The following is a 23,734-nucleotide window of genomic DNA, read 5'->3' on the forward strand; positions in this document are numbered from 1 at the left end:
AATTTGTGAACCAACAAACTCTTTGGGAAAGGTGACACTTAGCTCGATGTATCCCAGATAAGGTACAGACTGACCGTTGGCTCCTTCAACTTCAAGCAAGTCATAGAGTGGTTTGATCTGGTATTCAGACATACACTGCTGGAGGAATGACTGAGAGACCGTGGTGACTTGTGAACCTGTGTCGAGTAGACAGTTGACAAGGTGTCCTTCTATTTCAACTTGTGCTGTGCTCTTTGTGCCTACTAAGCCTTTTGGTAGCTTGAAGGTACTCCTTTCTTTTGTTTGAGACATTTTCATCAGGGTACGCTTCTTGGCAGTCACTTTGGGTTTGTTTTCTATGGGACGTGGTTGATCATCTACAGCTCCGGTCTGTCCCTCGACAGGAACTGACTTCAGTTTAAAGAATCTGCGGAAGCTTCTGCTTCCCATATCTGTTGTCGGTCTTTCAGTTCTTTTTTCTTTGCTGCTACGAGAGCAGGGTTTGCATCAGACTCACAAGTAGCAACAATATGTCCATCTTCTCCACAGCGGAAACAATACCAGGGCCTTGGCTTTGTTTTATTGCTTTTATGGGGAGATGGATTGGATTTGGATTCAGTCTGTGCATGGTCAGGTCTTTTAGGTTTAGTCTCTTTCGATTGGCCTTTCTTGGGAGCTTTTGGCTTGTTGTTCAACAGCGACGTTAGCTGACTCTTCAGGTCGGCAACTTGCTTCTTTAGCTCTTGTATGCTACTTGTGTCAGAGCTGGCTTGACTTTCATTGTCGTTGTCACTCGTGCTCTGTACACGCAACATAGCTTTCTGCTTTGTGACTCCTAAGTGCCGTTTCATTCTTGTGGCTTTTGTCGACTGTCGGTCTTCCTCTGTGCGTATAAGCAGTAACAGTTCTGCAAATGACGGGGGATTATCTTTTAGTTTTTTGTCTTCAAGATGGAGGTCAGTTATCAGACTGTTCTCCCAGCAGCCTCTACAAAACTGTCGCAGAAGGTGCCTGTCTACGTCTTGCCCTGCGACTCCTCCTCTGCGTACAGCATTATTCAGAGCCACCTGAAGGCGTTGCAGGTAGGTAGACGGCTTCTCCTCAGGGAAATCTTGTAGTGTATTCATGAACCGGACAAACAGTTCTTCACCATCTTCGACTGTGGAGAATGCAGAGTCCAGTATCTGCAGATAGGCAGTAGGTGGCGCTTCAGGCCCGAGGTGCCTGACGACATCAGCAGCTGGGACGAGAAGGCTTTCAAGTATCTTGCGAGTTTTCTCAAGGTCAGAGACTTTCTCTTTCATCATCAATTCGGTGTGAGAACGCCAAGTGTCATAGTCAACTTCACTGTGTGGTTTAGGGAGCTTTCCTGAAAAGGCTCTCAATCTCACGGTAGAGTGAGGATGGGAGGATTTTTCCTCACTTCGAACAATGTGCTCCACCACGATCTTTTGCACTTCAGGTGGATTGAGCTCACTGGGGTTTAGAGTCAGGGGGGTCCTTGATCTAGATGAGAAGGTGTATGTCGCATCCTGTTGAACATCAGTCGGGCCTGACTTCAATTGGGACATGGGGGAATGGGCAGTATCGATGGGAGATAGGGCAGGTTGAAAAGAAGGGGAAGTGACAGACAACTGTGACGGTTGGCTGGGCTCTGCTCTCGGATCAGGGTTCTCTGTAGAACTGCGTTGCTCAGTGGACTCACCACCAATAGACCCTGCTATTTGTGACATGACATCCCTCAACACTTCTTCAAAATCCTTTCCACTCAGCTTGGCTATGCCCTTTAACTCGTCAAGGTAAGTCTGCGTAACATTGGTCCCCACCCTTTGTGTGTAAACTGCTGCTAAAGCCCTCACATAGAATGTGACATCAGGATTATCTGCAAATGTTTGACTGTATGGCAAACGGGGTTCTAATGCTTGTAAAGCGGTGCCGCTTTCAAACTCAACAATAATGTTTGTATAGAACTCTGACTCTGGGTCGTCTATACTAAGAACCCTACTTATTGAACCATATGGCTCCAAGAAGTTTAGAATTTCTTTGTCTTTTTCTGTCCCTTTCTCTGCCCCTGTTAAACTCACTATAACAGCATTTGGGACTTTAACACCTTTTTGTTCAACAATATCCATCTTGTGGAAATGCACGGTGGGCTGTATGACAAAGTGGTGTCTATTCTGGTTCTATCTGGCTCCTGGCTAGCTCGCCACGTTATGTAACCTGTATGACTCGTTACAATAGAGGGGTTATGGCTATAGCATAAATATAAATACCTGTTATATTTATGTTGGGTTTTGGACTAGTTACCAGAAATGCTAGGATCGACTATGGAGCCAGGTACCAGAATAAACACCAGTGTACAGTTTCATATCTTGTTGGAAGTTAATGAACTGTGAACACTTCCCTTTTTAATATTAATAAATGTAACTATGGAATAGAAAAAATAATAAAACACTCATACAATTATTCAATTAGAAAATACAAAATACAGACCCGGGTATCAAAACAAAATAAATCCTAATTGGCCAATATCTAAATTCAAGTTCCCTTCAGTCTCTGTACTGATTGTGCACTCAACAAATATAATCAATTGTTCGATTCACACCACTATGGAGTGGAGTGTGTTACTCAGTATACCATAAATTGTTCAGTTCACACCACTATGGGGTGGTGTGGGCGTTTGTCCTACCACACTGTGTGTGCAGTGGAGTTCTGATTTTCCTACCACACTGTAGAGTGAGTTGGATTGTGTGGGTATCGAGACAGTCAGCGAATCAACTCTCCAATCTTCTGCATGCAATTGTTCTCTTCTGGTTCATCTCCGTGGGTTTAGCTCGCCATGCTGGACATCAGCAGAATCGAATTCCAAGGGTTTCCAAAAAACCTGACCTACAGTAAGTAAGTCAGAATATATATCACATTCTGATAGGGTTTTCATAAAATAATTCCTCACTTTACTTTATCAGATTCACATTACTCATGTCAATACAATCATTGTAATTATTTTACATTGCATCACTAATGTAAAATTTCATTAATCCAAAAACAATAAAACAAATAATCAAAATTAAATAATCAGTCTTCATACCAAACAGTTTCACATAAATGGCATAACACAGCTACACCAGGATCAAAACATTGCTATGTGGCTGTATACTGCAATGGCAGCCTCCAGTAGTATGTGCAAGGGCAGGCTGCCTGTACAGACACATGCAGTAAAAATATGGTTCTTACACCAAAGTGCTTCTTAGTGTGCAAAAGGCACAGGAAAGTGTTTAACACTACTCCCAATAAACATTCAGCATTGTACAAGCTGTGCAGAGATACAATATAAAACATCAACATCAACTAGGTTCATTTATCTCACATGGACACTTCAGAATTAGCATGCTATCGTTTGTAGCATAAGTCAATGGCAGTTCCCTGTGTGTTTACTAGCATTAAAGCTAACGTTAGCATAATATGCTAATCGTTGCTAATGAACAGCTTCTCACCATGGGTATTTCTCCACTAAACTCAACTTCGATGGCAGGTCACTCTGGTTGCACTCAGATGATGAGTTCTGGATAATACAGTCAGCAGACTGTTTTAGCTTGAGTTTTACAAACTATTTTATTACTTTTGTTCAGAATACTGTGGCTTCACTCAGTCAGTAGCTTTCTCTTCTCTCTCTCATGTGGCTCAGAAAGGAAGTAGCATGCTGTGCACACAGGGCTTAGCTTTCTCAAACAGGAAGTGTCATGTTCAAAATAAAAGCACACATCTCAAAATAAGGACTTCACTTAGTTGACATTTTCTCTAGTTTAGATTAATCATATATATATTAACCCTTTGTATCCTGACAGCTTATTTTAACTATATTGTCTTAATATAATTAATATGGCTCACATTTCAGGTTGATTTGTACACATCTTTTCAACCCTGGGTTACATTTAGCATAAGGTTTATTTAGCATATTTAGAGTTATTTTTGCTCTAAACACATTGATTATAGTCCTGGATAACTGTCTAAAACCTTAAAATAAAAATAAAACACAGATTTTCCTCCGGAGTCACCGCAGAAAAAAAACCTGCAGATTCCGTTTGGCCTTACTTAATACCTCCATGCCATGCCCCATTGATGAAATAATTTGTTTAAAATTATCCCAGACCGCATATCGAGGGCATAAATTAACATACTTTTCAGATGGTCGACATTTCTGTATTATAAATGTTTTTTGATTTTCATGAGCTGTATGCCACAATCATCAAGATTAAAACAAAAAGTTTTAAATATTTCAACTTTATGCACATTGAATCTAGAATATATGAAAGTTTCACTTTTTGAATTATATTATGGAAGAAAATTAACTTTTCCACATCACATTTTTTGAGAAGCACCTGTATACCTACCTACAGTATATTACCTTTTGTGTAACTGTGCTCCCTAACAATTAAGTTCTGTTCAGGTGCTGTTCGAAGTGCAGGTGGCTTCCGTCGTTTAATTGCTGCACGATGTGCAAATATACTCGGTACTGCATCGTCCCTTAGCCTTTTCTTGCCCTTTTTATTTACAAACTGATCTGCCTCAAAGTGTGCCTGTAGAGTAACGGTTGTTTCTTTTTAGATACACAAAGCTACACAAACACTACACATCAACATTATTACAGTGTCTTTACATTACCTCACATAGCTTTCTCTTGTTGACATTCTCTGGCATGGTCATACCCATCCGGCTCACACTGACCAACCACCTCTTCCTCCTTTCAGGTTCAACTGGGAAGCCGTAAAGTTTCGCCCCTTTCTCAGACCGGCTTTTGCAGCCGACTGCCTCACAGCCAACCATATTGCAGCAGCAACTGTCCACAAGGAAAGAAAGAGCAGAGCCCAAGCATTGACTGTATTAGAATGTAAAGGCTCAATTATATGGTCAATCAATATGTTCATTGCTTCTTTATGTCCACATTTAGAAGAGAAACTGTAAAATAAATAATGTTATACTAAAATGATGCTATAAGGCTTATACTAGTATAACCCATTTAGGCCTGACCTACCTAAAAATGTTTAAAATAATCTTCTAAATCCAGATTTTTCAAAAATAGCAGACCTACAAGCTTGTAGCACGCCACCCGGTGGCGCGCTATATACTTGTAGATCTGCTATTTTTCTATAGATAAATTATAACATGTTTAAAACGCCAAAAGGGGTTCCCGCCCAAAATGGGTTAATTCTCGATTCTCTTGTAAACCAATTAGTCCTACATCAGGGATGATCAAATCTAAGATCTAAATAACCCAATCCCCCCCCCAAACCTCCTTAGGATCTATGTGTTGGAAATTGTGGAAGATGTTATGTAGTACATCATGGTCACTGAACATGTTCAAGTCTAAAAAGGTGTCAATATTCTTTCCTTCAAGACAAAAATGGTTTTATAGAATAGGTTGGGAATCCTTCTCGTGGATGCTCACTTTAACACGTAGGCTGCAGAGATGTGCAACAGGTACAGGCAGATGTACTGCAGCTGTCGAGGAATCTCCTCCTGGAAAACAAAGTCTGTGTTTATAGGCATTGTCTTGCTTTGCAATATCTGAATGCTCCTTTTTTTCCTCTCTCACTTACAATCTGAAACTCACACATACAGTATAGTATATGAACAGCTAAACCAGTAAACAGCCCAAAAAAAACATTCCCATGGCCTACTGACCTTGCGTACTTTCTGGAAGTAGAGCTCTGGCAAGGCATGGAGCCAGTAAGCCAGCTGAGTGAGGTAGAAGAACTTCACCTGAAATCTACAGGAGAGGGTGGGAGCACTTTAGAATAACATCCAATAGCAATATGGTAGGGGTCAGGGTTTTATTTGTTAAATAAACAAAGTAAAAGAACTACAACATGCAGTGCAGAGTCACCATTTATTTGGAGGAATAACATTGATTGATTGATCGAAGTATTTATTAACAGTTTGACTGTTTTTTACGATTAACCCGCATTTTAATCAACCCCCCTTCACTGCCGAGATTGTTGTATTACCTTTAGAGCACACGCTGAATTATTTGGGCTTTTAATCCGCGAAAATCGAGCGAAAATAGCTCCCCCCGTTTGTTATGAACGATCGAACCACCCGCCATCTTGCTACACCGAGAAGAGGCAGCACAGGACCCGCCTCCATGAGGCGTTGAACCCAATGCGTTTGCATTGGCCTCAATTTCCCAGAAGCCCTAGCAGCTCACAGCATGTGACGATTTCCGGTTCATTGTCAACACGAAATGCACCTCCTCTCTTCCTAAGCGGCGAAAAAGAATTTTCTTTTTTTTGTTTACATTACGGCGGATTAAACACATAAAACAAAAGTCGCGTAAGTCTTTTATGGCAGCGACATTAACCTGGAGTAATCCATTCCCGGCACGGAAACTGTCAGTTTGCAGAATGGTAATTTGCAGAATTACAACAGGGTCCACCATTTTCAATTCAGCAGAACATTTAGAGACGTACAAATATACACTTCTATAAAAGAACAGTAAGGAGGTAAAAAGGGAAAGGAAACATATACAGTAAGGGTAAGAGGACGGGGGGATTCCGATTTTACGGGCTCAAGTTTCCCCCCCGTAAAATCTGATCTGTAAGTGCAGACGGCTGCACTTAGATTGCAGCCGTCTGTAAGTGCCCTTTGAGAGCGGTTTTGACGGAGTCAAGGGATTTGCATGTCTTAATGGCTGTTGGTAGGGCATTCCACATTTTGGTGGCATAGCAGCGAAAATAATTTAGTCCCTCGTTTGTGCCGAATCTGGGTTGAACATGGTTTTGTCCCTCTGGTGTTGTGGGTGTGAACTTTGTTGACATTAAGGAAGTATTTAGACAGCTACATGGGTATCTTGGTGGTGTAGCGTGCTTGTTGGTAACTGAACACATTAAGTTCCAAAGTAATTTGTAATAATTACATTCAATCATCAAATAACAAATTATTACCCATTAGACACATGACACACATGACATTTTTATTCGATTACTTCATGGTGGTATGAAAGACTATTAAATAATGTTTTATACTTGGTACAGAATTTACCATCTAAAAATACCAATCTAATGTTGAATTGATATTATAGTTACCTGAGGTGTACATGCGGGTAGTTCTCCCAAAGACTGCTAGGATGAAGAATGTACCCTTCCTGTGGGGACAAACCATTATGAGACATAGTTAAAGAAAGATCTTTACACTCTTTATTATCTTTCTCCCTCTAACTAGTGTACACACAAATGCAGGCATCCCAACGGAAATAAGCCAATTAGCTATTCTATATAGTGTTGTACTTTTTCTCTGGAGGATCAAAATACCAAAAACAAACAAGTCATCTTACTGTTATGAGTATGTACAGGGTCCAAATGCTCGACACCAGGTGGAACACGCACAGCTGACCCGACTCATTGAACTTTGTGTTCTTGCTTTTGGACAGGTGGAGACGCCTGTCACCTTCTGCAAACCAAGACAATACAATACAATGAATGGGTCACGTGATCTGAACAGGAGCCAGTGTCACTGTAGAGTAACTGAAATCCCTTGACACAATAGACAATACACACTATTTATAGTCACACCTGCATACACACTTCTGAGCACAGGGTTTGTGTTTAGAGTTCATTATCTCATTATGTTAACTTATGTTGTAAATAAATCATGCTTAATTGAATGTATAATCTATGAGACCCGTGGAGGTTCTTTACAACAAACAGCATGGCAGAATGCAGTAAGTCAGGTCTTAACTTGAACTTATGACACATGGAAATAATATCTATAAGTGTTGTAGTAATAGTAGTAAACATAACACAATGCCTGAGGGCCTTGGAGAAGTTGGCAATATATCAATGATTATATATATATATAGTGACATTTCTCTTCCTGGTTTTCAATCACTCAAGCCCTATTTTATCATTGTATCATTCAATTAGCTTATTCTATCATTTAATATCAACATTATAAAACTGTGAATACAATAATATACGTATAGTCATGATAGGTCATAATTTGGCTGTTGGTCATTAACTGACAGCTCACAATTGTGTACAATTTCCCATTGCTGTTATACACTGGTGGTAACTAGTAAAATAACACATTTGAGAAAGTACTAGACTACTAGAGGACTAGTGCTATAGTGGCATAGTAAATTATTGTCGTAGGCCTACCCTACATAATCATATTAGATTATGAAGAAAACTAGACTTGACATTCTGTATTAAAATTGGTGTTATGATTAAAATAAGGACGTTCGACATTATCGACTCGGCTACATTGACTGAATGAGTGAAAGGCAACAGCCCGGCTTTTAATGGTCTTAAATCCCTTTATTTTAGAGCGTTTTGTAGTTATAGTACAACATAAACATTACAGAGACTTTAGTTGTCACTGTACAATACTTTAAAACAGTTGTCATTTTGCATACATACCTAAAATTGCCGATATCCGCGGCGCTCTCGTTCAAAACAATGTACTTCAGCTCCAGGCTCTGTCCCTAATCGAGCTCCCAGTAAGAGCGCAGCTGTGCGCACGAGCGCTTCCGGGATCACGTGGCCGGGCTGTTCTGTGCCCCCTCACTAACAGAACTCTTCTATTATACGGCTCTGGCCCCTACCATACGGCATACTATAGCACGCCGTTTTTCATCATTTTTGAGGATTTGAAAAAAATTTAAAAATTCAAAAAACATGGGTTATAGCCCATCTTTTTTAGAATTTTTGAAAAAGAAAATTAACCTTGTTTTTCATCATTTATGAACATGGGCTATAGCCCCTACCGTACTGCATACTATAGCACACCGTTTTTCATCATTTTTGAGGATTTGAAAAAAAATCAAAAATTAAAAAAACATGGGTTATAGCCCATTGTTTTTTGAATTTTTGAAGAAAAAAAATTACCTCGTTTTTCATCATTTTTGAACATGGGCTATAGCCCCTACCATACGGCATACTATAGCACGCCGTTTTTCATCATTTTTGAGGATTTGAAAAAAAATCAAAAATTAAAAAAACATGGGTTATAGCCCATCGTTTTTTGAATTTTTGAATATTTTTTTAACCTTGTTTTTCATCACTTTTGAACATGGGCTATAGCCCCTACCATACGGCATACTATAGCACGCCGTTTTTCATCATTTTTGAGGATTTGAAAAAAAATCAAAAATTCAAAAAACATGGGTTATAGCCCATCGTTTTTTGAATTTTTGAATATTTTTTTAACCTTGTTTTTCATCACTTTTGAACATGGGCTATAGCCCCTACCGTACGGCATACTATAGCACGTCGTTTTTCATCATTTTTGAGGATTTGAAAAAAAATCTAAAATTCAAAAAACATGGGTTATAGCCCATTGTTTTTTTAATTTTTGAAAAAAAAAGATTAACCTCGTTTTTCATCATTTTTGAACATGGACTATAGCCCCTACCGTACGGCATACTATAGCACGCCGTTTTTCATCAGTTTTGAGGATTTGAAAAAAATGAAAAAATTCAAAAAACATGGGTTATAGCCCATCGTTTAAAAATAAATAAAATTACCTCGTTTTTCATCATTTTTGAACATGGGCTATAGCCCCTACCATACGGCATACTATAGCACGCCGTTTTTCATCATTTTTGAGGATTTGAAAAAAAATTAAAAATTAAAAAAACATGGGTTATAGCCCATCGTTTTTTGAATTTTTGAATATTTTTTTAACCTTGTTTTTCATCACTTTTGAACATGGGCTATAGCCCCTACCGTACGGCATACTATAACACGTCGTTTTTCATCATTTTTGAGGATTTGAAAAAAAAATTAAAATTAAAAAAACATGGGTTATAGCCCATCTTTTTTAGAATTTTTGAAAAAGAAAATTAACCTTGTTTTTCATCATTTATGAACATGGGCTATAGCCCCTACCGTACGGCATACTATAGCACACCGTTTTTCATCATTTTTGAGGATTTGAAAAAAAATCAAAAATTCAAAAAACATGGGTTATAGCCCATTGTTTTTTGAATTTTTGAAGAAAAAAAATTACCTCGTTTTTCATCATTTTTGAACATGGGCTATAGCCCCTACCATACGGCATACTATAGCACGCCGTTTTTCATCATTTTTGAGGATTTGAAAAAAAATCAAAAATTAAAAAAACATGGGTTATAGCCCATCGTTTTTTGAATTTTTGAATATTTTTTTAACCTTGTTTTTCATCACTTTTGAACATGGGCTATAGCCCCTACCATACGGCATACTATAGCACGCCGTTTTTCATCATTTTTGAGGATTTGAAAAAAAATCAAAAATTCAAAAAACATGGGTTATAGCCCATCGTTTTTTTAATTTTTGAATATTTTTTTAACCTTGTTTTTCATCACTTTTGAACATGGGCTATAGCCCCTACCGTACGGCATACTATAGCACGCCGTTTTTCATAATTTTTTAGGATTTGAAAAAAAATCAAAAATTCAAAAAACATGGGTTATAGCCCATCGTTTTTTGAATTTTTGAATATTTTTTTAACCTTGTTTTTCATCACTTTTGAACATGGGCTATAGCCCCTACCGTACGGCATACTATAGCACGTCGTTTTTCATCATTTTTGAGGATTTGAAAAAAAATCTAAAATTCAAAAAACATGGGTTATAGCCCATTGTTTTTTTAATTTTTGAAAAAAAAAGATTAACCTCGTTTTTCATCATTTTTGAACATGGACTATAGCCCCTACCGTACGGCATACTATAGCACGCCGTTTTTCATCATTTTTGAGGATTTGAAAAAAAATCAAAAATTCAAAAAACATGGGTTATAGCCCATCGTTTTTTGAAAATTTGAATATTTTTTTAACCTTGTTTTTCATCACTTTTGAACATGGGCTATAGCCCCTACCGTACGGCATACTATAGCACGTCGTTTTTCATCATTTTTGAGGATTTGAAAAAAAATCAAAAATTCAAAAAACATGGGTTATAGCCCATTGTTTTTTGAATTTTTGAATATTTTTTTAACCTTGTTTTTCATCACTTTTGAACATGGGCTATAGCCCCTACCATACGGCATACTATAGCACGCCGTTTCTCATCATTTTTGAGGATTTGAAAAAAAATCAAAAATTCAAAAAACATGGGTTATAGCCCATCGTTTTTTGAATTTTTGAATATTTTTTTAACCTTGTTTTTCATCACTTTTGAACATGGGCTATAGCCCCTACCGTACGGCATACTATAGCACGTCGTTTTTCATCATTTTTGAGGATTTGAAAAAAAATCTAAAATTCAAAAAACATGGGTTATAGCCCATTGTTTTTTTAATTTTTGAAAAAAAAAGATTAACCTCGTTTTTCATCATTTTTGAACATGGACTATAGCCCCTACCGTACGGCATACTATAGCACGCCGTTTTTCATCAGTTTTGAGGATTTGAAAAAAATGAAAAAATTCAAAAAACATGGGTTATAGCCCATCGTTTAAAAATAAATAAAATTACCTCGTTTTTCATCATTTTTGAACATGGGCTATAGCCCCTACCATACGGCATACTATAGCACGCCGTTTTTCATCATTTTTGAGGATTTGAAAAAAAATCAAAAATTCAAAAAACATGGGTTATAGCCCATTGTTTTTTTAATTTTTGAAGAAAAATAATTACCTCGTTTTTCATCATTTTTGAACATGGCCTATAGCCCCTACCATACGGCATACTATAGCACGCCGTTTTTCATAATTTTTTAGGATTTGAAAAAAAATCAAAAATTCAAAAAACATGGGTTATAGCCCATCGTTTTTTGAATTTTTGAATATTTTTTTAACCTTGTTTTTCATCACTTTTGAACATGGGCTATAGCCCCTACCGTACGGCATACTATAGCACGTCGTTTTTCATCATTTTTGAGGATTTGAAAAAAAATCTAAAATTCAAAAAACATGGGTTATAGCCCATTGTTTTTTTAATTTTTGAAAAAAAAAGATTAACCTCGTTTTTCATCATTTTTGAACATGGACTATAGCCCCTACCGTACGGCATACTATAGCACGCCGTTTTTCATCATTTTTGAGGATTTGAAAAAAAATCAAAAATTCAAAAAACATGGGTTATAGCCCATCGTTTTTTGAAAATTTGAATATTTTTTTAACCTTGTTTTTCATCACTTTTGAACATGGGCTATAGCCCCTACCGTACGGCATACTATAGCACGCCGTTTTTCATCAGTTTTGAGGATTTGAAAAAAATGAAAAAATTCAAAAAACATGGGTTATAGCCCATCGTTTAAAAATAAATAAAATTACCTCGTTTTTCATCATTTTTGAACATGGGCTATAGCCCCTACCATACGGCATACTATAGCACGCCGTTTTTCATCATTTTTGAGGATTTGAAAAAAAATTAAAAATTCAAAAAACATGGGTTATAGCCCATCTTTTTTAGAATTTTTGAAAAAGAAAATTAACCTTGTTTTTCATCATTTATGAACATGGGCTATAGCCCCTACCGTACTGCATACTATAGCACACCGTTTTTCATCATTTTTGAGGATTTGAAAAAAAATCAAAAATTAAAAAAACATGGGTTATAGCCCATTGTTTTTTGAATTTTTGAAGAAAAAAAATTACCTCGTTTTTCATCATTTTTGAACATGGGCTATAGCCCCTACCATACGGCATACTATAGCACGCCGTTTTTCATCATTTTTGAGGATTTGAAAAAAAATCAAAAATTAAAAAAACATGGGTTATAGCCCATCGTTTTTTGAATTTTTGAATATTTTTTTAACCTTGTTTTTCATCACTTTTGAACATGGGCTATAGCCCCTACCATACGGCATACTATAGCACGCCGTTTTTCATCATTTTTGAGGATTTGAAAAAAAATCAAAAATTCAAAAAACATGGGTTATAGCCCATCGTTTTTTGAATTTTTGAATATTTTTTTAACCTTGTTTTTCATCACTTTTGAACATGGGCTATAGCCCCTACCGTACGGCATACTATAGCACGTCGTTTTTCATCATTTTTGAGGATTTGAAAAAAAATCTAAAATTCAAAAAACATGGGTTATAGCCCATTGTTTTTTTAATTTTTGAAAAAAAAAGATTAACCTCGTTTTTCATCATTTTTGAACATGGACTATAGCCCCTACCGTACGGCATACTATAGCACGCCGTTTTTCATCAGTTTTGAGGATTTGAAAAAAATGAAAAAATTCAAAAAACATGGGTTATAGCCCATCGTTTAAAAATAAATAAAATTACCTCGTTTTTCATCATTTTTGAACATGGGCTATAGCCCCTACCATACGGCATACTATAGCACGCCGTTTTTCATCATTTTTGAGGATTTGAAAAAAAATTAAAAATTAAAAAAAACATGGGTTATAGCCCATCGTTTTTTGAATTTTTGAATATTTTTTTAACCTTGTTTTTCATCACTTTTGAACATGGGCTATAGCCCCTACCGTACGGCATACTATAACACGTCGTTTTTCATCATTTTTGAGGATTTGAAAAAAAAATTAAAATTAAAAAAACATGGGTTATAGCCCATCTTTTTTAGAATTTTTGAAAAAGAAAATTAACCTTGTTTTTCATCATTTATGAACATGGGCTATAGCCCCTACCGTACGGCATACTATAGCACACCGTTTTTCATCATTTTTGAGGATTTGAAAAAAAATCAAAAATTCAAAAAACATGGGTTATAGCCCATTGTTTTTTGAATTTTTGAAGAAAAAAAATTACCTCGTTTTTCATCATTTTTGAACATGGGCTATAGCCCCTACCATACGGCATACTATAGCACGCCGTTTTTCATCATTTTTGAGGATTTGAAAAAAATTCAAAAATTAAAAAAACATGGGTTATAGCCCATCGTTTTTTGAATTTTTGAATATTTTTTTAACCTTGTTTTTCATCACTTTTGAACATGGGCTATAGCCCCTACCATACGGCATACTATAGCACGCCGTTTTTCATCATTTTTGAGGATTTGAAAAAAAATCAAAAATTCAAAAAACATGGGTTATAGCCCATCGTTTTTTTAATTTTTGAATATTTTTTTAACCTTGTTTTTCATCACTTTTGAACATGGGCTATAGCCCCTACCGTACGGCATACTATAGCACGCCGTTTTTCATAATTTTTTAGGATTTGAAAAAAAATCAAAAATTCAAAAAACATGGGTTATAGCCCATCGTTTTTTGAATTTTTGAATATTTTTTTAACCTTGTTTTTCATCACTTTTGAACATGGGCTATAGCCCCTACCGTACGGCATACTATAGCACGTCGTTTTTCATCATTTTTGAGGATTTGAAAAAAAATCTAAAATTCAAAAAACATGGGTTATAGCCCATTGTTTTTTTAATTTTTGAAAAAAAAAGATTAACCTCGTTTTTCATCATTTTTGAACATGGACTATAGCCCCTACCGTACGGCATACTATAGCACGCCGTTTTTCATCATTTTTGAGGATTTGAAAAAAAATCAAAAATTCAAAAAACATGGGTTATAGCCCATCGTTTTTTGAAAATTTGAATATTTTTTTAACCTTGTTTTTCATCACTTTTGAACATGGGCTATAGCCCCTACCGTACGGCATACTATAGCACGTCGTTTTTCATCATTTTTGAGGATTTGAAAAAAAATCAAAAATTCAAAAAACATGGGTTATAGCCCATTGTTTTTTGAATTTTTGAATATTTTTTTTAACCTTGTTTTTCATCACTTTTGAACATGGGCTATAGCCCCTACCATACGGCATACTATAGCACGCCGTTTCTCATCATTTTTGAGGATTTGAAAAAAAAATCAAAAATTCAAAAAACATGGGTTATAGCCCATCGTTTTTTGAATTTTTGAATATTTTTTTAACCTTGTTTTTCATCACTTTTGAACATGGGCTATAGCCCCTACCGTACGGCATACTATAGCACGTCGTTTTTCATCATTTTTGAGGATTTGAAAAAAAATCTAAAATTCAAAAAACATGGGTTATAGCCCATTGTTTTTTTAATTTTTGAAAAAAAAAGATTAACCTCGTTTTTCATCATTTTTGAACATGGACTATAGCCCCTACCGTACGGCATACTATAGCACGCCGTTTTTCATCAGTTTTGAGGATTTGAAAAAAATGAAAAAATTCAAAAAACATGGGTTATAGCCCATCGTTTAAAAATAAATAAAATTACCTCGTTTTTCATCATTTTTGAACATGGGCTATAGCCCCTACCATACGGCATACTATAGCACGCCGTTTTTCATCATTTTTGAGGATTTGAAAAAAAATCAAAAATTCAAAAAACATGGGTTATAGCCCATTGTTTTTTTAATTTTTGAAGAAAAATAATTACCTCGTTTTTCATCATTTTTGAACATGGCCTATAGCCCCTACCATACGGCATACTATAGCACGCCGTTTTTCATAATTTTTTAGGATTTGAAAAAAAATCAAAAATTCAAAAAACATGGGTTATAGCCCATCGTTTTTTGAATTTTTGAATATTTTTTTAACCTTGTTTTTCATCACTTTTGAACATGGGCTATAGCCCCTACCGTACGGCATACTATAGCACGTCGTTTTTCATCATTTTTGAGGATTTGAAAAAAAATCTAAAATTCAAAAAACATGGGTTATAGCCCATTGTTTTTTTAATTTTTGAAAAAAAAAGATTAACCTCGTTTTTCATCATTTTTGAACATGGACTATAGCCCCTACCGTACGGCATACTATAGCACGCCGTTTTTCATCATTTTTGAGGATTTGAAAAAAAATCAAAAATTCAAAAAACATGGGTTATAGCCCATCGTTTTTTGAAAATTTGAATATTTTTTTAACCTTGTTTTTCATCACTTTTGAACATGGGCTATAGCCCCTACCGTACGGCATACTATAGCACGCCGTTTTTCATCAGTTTTGAGGATTTGAAAAAAATGAAAAAATTCAAAAAACATGGGTTATAGCCCATTGTTTTTTTAATTTTTGAAAAAAAAAGATTAACCTCGTTTTTCATCATTTTTGAACATGGACTATAGCCCCTACCGTACGGCATACTATAGCACGCCGTTTTTCATCAGTTTTGAGGATTTGAAAAAAATGAAAAAATTCAAAAAACATGGGTTATAGCCCATCGTTTAAAAATAAATGAAATTACCTCGTTTTTCATCATTTTTGAACATGGGCTATAGCCCCTACCATACGGCATACTATAGCACGCCGTTTTTCATCATTTTTGAGGATTTGAAAAAAAATTAAAAATTAAAAAAACATGGGTTATAGCCCATCGTTTTTTGAATTTTTGAATATTTTTTTAACCTTGTTTTTCATCACTTTTGAACATGGGCTATAGCCCCTACCGTACGGCATACTATAACACGTCGTTTTTCATCATTTTTGAGGATTTGAAAAAAATTTAAAAATTCAAAAAACATGGGTTATAGCCCATCGTTTTTAGAATTTTTGAAAAAGAAAATTAACCTTGTTTTTCATCATTTATGAACATGGGCTATAGCCCCTACCGTACGGCATACTATAGCACACCGTTTTTCATCATTTTTGAGGATTTGAAAAAAAATCAAAAATTCAAAAAACATGGGTTATAGCCCATTGTTTTTTGAATTTTTGAAGAAAAAAAATTACCTAGTTTTTCATCATTTTTGAACATGGGCTATAGCCCCTACCATACGGCATACTATAGCACGCCGTTTTTCATCATTTTTGAGGATTTGAAAAAAATTTAAAAATTTAAAAAACATGGGTTATAGCCCATCGTTTTTTGAATTTTTGAAAAAGAAAATTAACCTTGTTTTTCATCATTTATGAACATGGGCTATAGCCCCTACCGTACGGCATACTATAGCACGCCGTTTTTCATCATTTTTGAGGATTTGAAAAAAAATCAAAAATTAAAAAAACATGGGTTATAGCCCATCGTTTTTTGAATTTTTGAATATTTTTTTAACCTTGTTTTTCATCACTTTTGAACATGGGCTATAGCCCCTACCGTACGGCATACTATAACACGTCGTTTTTCATCATTTTTGAGGATTTGAAAATTTTTTAAAAATTCAAAAAACATGGGTTATAGCCCATCTTTTTTAGAATTTTTGAAAAAAAAAGATTAACCTCGTTTTTCATCATTTTTGAACATGGACTATAGCCCCTACCGTACGGCATACTATAGCACGCCGTTTTTCATCAGTTTTGAGGATTTGAAAAAAATGAAAAAATTCAAAAAACATGGGTTATAGCCCATCGTTTAAAAATAAATGAAATTACCTCGTTTTTCATCATTTTTGAACATGGGCTATAGCCCCTACCATACGGCATACTATAGCACGCCGTTTTTCATCATTTTTGAGGATTTGAAAAAAAATTAAAAATTAAAAAAACATGGGTTATAGCCCATCGTTTTTTGAATTTTTGAATATTTTTTTAACCTTGTTTTTCATCACTTTTGAACATGGGCTATAGCCCCTACCGTACGGCATACTATAACACGTCGTTTTTCATCATTTTTGAGGATTTGAAAAAAATTTAAAAATTCAAAAAACATGGGTTATAGCCCATCGTTTTTAGAATTTTTGAAAAAGAAAATTAACCTTGTTTTTCATCATTTATGAACATGGGCTATAGCCCCTACCGTACGGCATACTATAGCACACCGTTTTTCATCATTTTTGAGGATTTGAAAAAAAATCAAAAATTCAAAAAACATGGGTTATAGCCCATTGTTTTTTGAATTTTTGAAGAAAAAAAATTACCTAGTTTTTCATCATTTTTGAACATGGGCTATAGCCCCTACCATACGGCATACTATAGCACGCCGTTTTTCATCATTTTTGAGGATTTGAAAAAAATTTAAAAATTTAAAAAACATGGGTTATAGCCCATCGTTTTTTGAATTTTTGAAAAAGAAAATTAACCTTGTTTTTCATCATTTATGAACATGGGCTATAGCCCCTACCGTACGGCATACTATAGCACACCGTTTTTCATCATTTTTGAGGATTTGAAAAAAAAATCAAAAATTCAAAAACATGGGTTATAGCCCATCGTTTTTTTAATTTTTTAACTTTTTTTTTTAACCTCGTTTTTCATCATTTTTGAACATGGGCTATAGCCCCTACCGTACGGCATACTATAGCACGCCGTTTTTCATCATTTTTGAGGATTTGAAAAAAAATCAAAAATTAAAAAAACATGGGTTATAGCCCATCGTTTTTTGAATTTTTGAATATTTTTTTAACCTTGTTTTTCATCACTTTTGAACATGGGCTATAGCCCCTACCGTACGGCATACTATAACACGTCGTTTTTCATCATTTTTGAGGATTTGAAAATTTTTTAAAAATTCAAAAAACATGGGTTATAGCCCATCTTTTTTAGAATTTTTGAAAAAGAAAATTAACCTTGTTTTTCATCATTTATGAACATGGGCTATAGCCCCTACCGTACGGCATACTATAGCACACCGTTTTTCATCATTTTTGAGGATTTGAAAAAAAAATCAAAAATTCAAAAACATGGGTTATAGCCCATCGTTTTTTTAATTTTTTAACTTTTTTTTTTAACCTCGTTTTTCATCATTTTTGAACATGGGCTATAGCCCCTACCGTACGGCATACTATAGCACGCCGTTTTTCATCATTTTTGAGGATTTGAAAAAAAATCAAAAATTAAAAAAACATGGGTTATAGCCCATCGTTTTTTGAATTTTTGAATATTTTTTTAACCTTGTTTTTCATCACTTTTGAACATGGGCTATAGCCCCTACCGTACGGCATACTATAACACGTCGTTTTTCATCATTTTTGAGGATTTGAAATTTTTTTAAAAATTCAAAAAACATGGGTTATAGCCCATCTTTTTTAGAATTTTTGAAAAAGAAAATTAACCTTGTTTTTCATCATTTATGAACATGGGCTATAGCCCCTACCGTACGGCATACTATAGCACACCGTTTTTCATCATTTTTGAGGATTTGAAAAAAAATCAAAAATTCAAAAAACATGGGTTATAGCCCATTGTTTTTTGAATTTTTGAAGAAAAAAAATTACCTCGTTTTTCATCATTTTTGAACATGGGCTATAGCCCCTACCATACGGCATACTATAGCACGCCGTTTTTCATCATTTTTGAGGATTTGAAAAAAAAAAAAAATTAAAAAAACATGGGTTATAGCCCATCGTTTTTTGAATTTTTGAATATTTTTTTAACCTTGTTTTTCATCACTTTTGAACATGGGCTATAGCCCCTACCATACGGCATACTATAGCACGCCGTTTTTCATCATTTTTGAGGATTTGAAAAAAAATCAAAAATTCAAAAAACATGGGTTATAGCCCATCGTTTTTTGAATTTTTGAATATTTTTTTAACCTTGTTTTTCATCACTTTTGAACATGGGCTATAGCCCCTACCGTACGGCATACTATAGCACGTCGTTTTTCATCATTTTTGAGGATTTGAAAAAAAATCTAAAATTCAAAAAACATGGGTTATAGCCCATTGTTTTTTAATTTTTGAAAAAAAAAGATTAACCTCGTTTTTCATCATTTTTGAACATGGACTATAGCCCCTACCGTACGGCATACTATAGCACGCCGTTTTTCATCAGTTTTGAGGATTTGAAAAAAATGAAAAAATGAAAAAAACATGGGTTATAGCCCATCGTTTAAAAATAAATGAAATTACCTCGTTTTTCATCATTTTTGAACATGGGCTATAGCCCCTACCATACGGCATACTATAGCACGCCGTTTTTCATCATTTTTGAGGATTTGAAAAAATAAAAAAAAATAAAAAAACATGGGTTATAGCCCATCGTTTTTTGAATTTTTGAATATTTTTTTAACCTTGTTTTTCATCACTTTTGAACATGGGCTATAGCCCCTACCGTACGGCATACTATAACACGTCGTTTTTCATCATTTTTGAGGATTTGAAAAAAAAATAAAAAATTCAAAAAACATGGGTTATAGCCCATCGTTTTTAGAATTTTTTTTAAAGAAAATTAACCTTGTTTTTCATCATTTATGAACATGGGCTATAGCCCCTACCGTACGGCATACTATAGCACACCGTTTTCCATCATTTTTGAGGATTTGAAAAAAAATCAAAAATTCAAAAAACATGGGTTATAGCCCATTGTTTTTTGAATTTTTGAAGAAAGAAAATTACCTAGTTTTTCATCATTTTTGAACATGGGCTATAGCCCCTACCATACGGCATACTATAGCACGCCGTTTTTCATCATTTTTGAGGATTTGAAAAAAATTCAAAAATAAAAAAAACATGGGTTATAGCCCATCGTTTTTTGAATTTTTGAAAAAGAAAATTAACCTTGTTTTTCATCATTTATGAACATGGGCTATAGCCCCTACCGTACGGCATACTATAGCACACCGTTTTTCATCATTTTTGAGGATTTGAAAAAAAAATCAAAAATTCAAAAACATGGGTTATAGCCCATCGTTTTTTGAATTTTTTAACTTTTTTTTTTAACCTCGTTTTTCATCATTTTTGAACATGGGCTATAGCCCCTACCGTACGGCATACTATAGCACGCCGTTTTTCATCATTTTTGAGGATTTGAAAAAAATTAAAAAATTAAAAAAACATGGGTTATAGCCCATCGTTTTTTGAATTTTTGAAAAAGAAAATTAACCTTGTTTTTCATCATTTATGAACATGGGCTATAGCCCCTACTGTACGGCATACTATAGCACACCGTTTTTCATCATTTTTGAGGATTTGAAAAAAAAATTAAAAATTCAAAAACATGGGTTATAGCCCATCGTTTTTTTAATTTTTTAACTTTTTTTTTAACCTCGTTTTTCATCATTTTTGAACATGGGCTATAGCCCCTACCGTACGGCATACTATAGCACGCCGTTTTTCATCATTTTTGAGGATTTGAAAAAAAATCAAAAATTAAAAAAACATGGGTTATAGCCCATCGTTTTTTGAATTTTTGAATATTTTTTTAACCTTGTTTTTCATCACTTTTGAACATGGGCTATAGCCCCTACCGTACGGCATACTATAACACGTCGTTTTTCATCATTTTTGAGGATTTGAAAAAAATTTAAAAATTAAAAAAACATGGGTTATAGCCCATCTTTTTTAGAATTTTTGAAAAAGAAAATTAACCTTGTTTTTCATCATTTATGAACATGGGCTATAGCCCCTACCGTACGGCATACTATAGCACACCGTTTTTCATCATTTTTGAGGATTTGAAAAAAAATCAAAAATTCAAAAAACATGGGTTATAGCCCATTGTTTTTTGAATTTTTGAAGAAAAAAAATTACCTCGTTTTTCATCATTTTTTAACATGGGCTATAGCCCCTACCATACGGCATACTATAGCACGCCGTTTTTCATCATTTTTGAGGATTTGAAAAAAAAACAAAAATTAAAAAAACATGGGTTATAGCCCATCGTTTTTTGAATTTTTGAATATTTTTTTAACCTTGTTTTTCATCACTTTTGAACATGGGCTATAGCCCCTACCATACGGCATACTATAGCACGCCGTTTTCATCATTTTTGAGGATTTGAAAAAAAATCAAAAATTCAAAAAACATGGGTTATAGCCCATCGTTTTTTGAATTTTTGAATATTTTTTTAACCTTGTTTTTCATCACTTTTGAACATGGGCTATAGCCCCTACCGTACGGCATACTATAGCACGTCGTTTTTCATCATTTTTGAGGATTTGAAAAAAAATCTAAAATTCAAAAAACATGGGTTATAGCCCATTGTTTTTTAATTTAAAAAAAAAAAAGATTAACCTCGTTTTTCATCATTTTTGAACATGGACTATAGCCCCTACCGTACGGCATACTATAGCACGCCGTTTTTCATCAGTTTTGAGGATTTGAAAAAAATGAAAAAATGAAAAAAACATGGGTTATAGCCCATCGTTTAAAAATAAATGAAATTACCTCGTTTTTCATCATTTTTGAACATGGGCTATAGCCCCTACCATACGGCATACTATAGCACGCCGTTTTTCATCATTTTTGAGGATTTGAAAAAAAATTAAAAATTAAAAAAACATGGGTTATAGCCCATCGTTTTTTGAATTTTTGAATATTTTTTTAACCTTGTTTTTCATCACTTTTGAACATGGGCTATAGCCCCTACCGTACGGCATACTATAACACGTCGTTTTTCATCATTTTTGAGGATTTGAAAAAAAATTAAAAATTCAAAAAACATGGGTTATAGCCCATCGTTTTTTGAATTTTTGAAAAAGAAAATTAACCTTGTTTTTCATCATTTATGAACATGGGCTATAGCCCCTACCGTACGGCATACTATAGCACACCGTTTTTCATCATTTTTGAGGATTTGAAAAAAAAATCAAAAATTCAAAAAACATGGGTTATAGCCCATCGTTTTTTGAATTTTTTAACTTTTTTTTTAACCTCGTTTTTCATCATTTTTGAACATGGGCTATAGCCCCTACCGTACGGCATACTATAGCACGCCGTTTTTCATCATTTTTGAGGATTTGAAAAAAAATCAAAAATTCAAAAAACATGGGTTATAGCCCATTGTTTTTTTAATTTTTGAAGAAAAATAATTACCTCGTTTTTCATCATTTTTGAACATGGGCTATAGCCCCTACCATACGGCATACTATAGCACGCCGTTTTTCATCATTTTTTAGGATTTGAAAAAAAATCAAAAATTAAAAAAACATGGGTTATAGCCCATCGTTTTTTGAATTTTTGAATATTTTTTTAACCTTGTTTTTCATCACTTTTGAACATGGGCTATAGCCCCTACCGTACGGCATACTATAACACGTCGTTTTTCATCATTTTTGAGGATTTGAAAAAAATTTAAAAATTAAAAAAACATGGGTTATAGCCCATCTTTTTTAGAATTTTTGAAAAAGAAAATTAACCTTGTTTTTCATCATTTATGAACATGGGCTATAGCCCCTACCGTACGGCATACTATAGCATACCGTTTTTCATCATTTTTGAGGATTTGAAAAAAAATCAAAAATTCAAAAAACATGGGTTATAGCCCATTGTTTTTTGAATTTTTGAAGAAAAAAAATTACCTCGTTTTTCATCATTTTTGAACATGGGCTATAGCCCCTACCATACGGCATACTATAGCACGCCGTTTTTCATCATTTTTGAGGATTTGAAAAAAAAACAAAAATTAAAAAAACATGGGTTATAGCCCATCGTTTTTTGAATTTTTGAATATTTTTTTAACCTTGTTTTTCATCACTTTTGAACATGGGCTATAGCCCCTACCATACGGCATACTATAGCACGCCGTTTTTCATCATTTTTGAGGATTTGAAAAAAAATCAAAAATTCAAAAAACATGGGTTATAGCCCATCGTTTTTTGAATTTTTGAATATTTTTTTAACCTTGTTTTTCATCACTTTTGAACATGGGCTATAGCCCCTACCGTACGGCATACTATAGCACGTCGTTTTTCATCATTTTTGAGGATTTGAAAAAAAATCTAAAATTCAAAAAACATGGGTTATAGCCCATTGTTTTTTAATTAAAAAAAAAAAAAGATTAACCTCGTTTTTCATCATTTTTGAACATGGACTATAGCCCCTACCGTACGGCATACTATAGCACGCCGTTTTTCATCAGTTTTGAGGATTTGAAAAAAATGAAAAAATGAAAAAAACATGGGTTATAGCCCATCGTTTAAAAATAAATGAAATTACCTCGTTTTTCATCATTTTTGAACATGGGCTATAGCCCCTACCATACGGCATACTATAGCACGCCGTTTTTCATCATTTTT

General features: G+C 34.4%; 1 long non-coding RNA gene across 1 annotated transcript; it reads right to left on the minus strand.

The window, feature by feature from the left end:
- Positions 1-4,765: 4,765 nt before the first annotated feature.
- LOC310865510 lies at positions 4,766-7,427 on the minus strand. The gene is made up of 5 exons (XR_014569827.1): positions 7,310-7,427; positions 7,062-7,120; positions 5,662-5,746; positions 5,426-5,496; positions 4,766-4,816 (listed from the first exon to the last, which is right to left on the minus strand). It is a non-coding gene; the product is annotated as an uncharacterized lncRNA (long non-coding RNA).
- Positions 7,428-23,734: the final 16,307 nt, after the last annotated feature.

The sequence above is a fragment of the Protomyctophum parallelum genome (genome assembly GCF_964188405.1).
Source record: "Protomyctophum parallelum genome assembly, chromosome: 10".
Classification (NCBI taxonomy): Eukaryota; Metazoa; Chordata; class Actinopteri; order Myctophiformes; family Myctophidae; genus Protomyctophum; species Protomyctophum parallelum.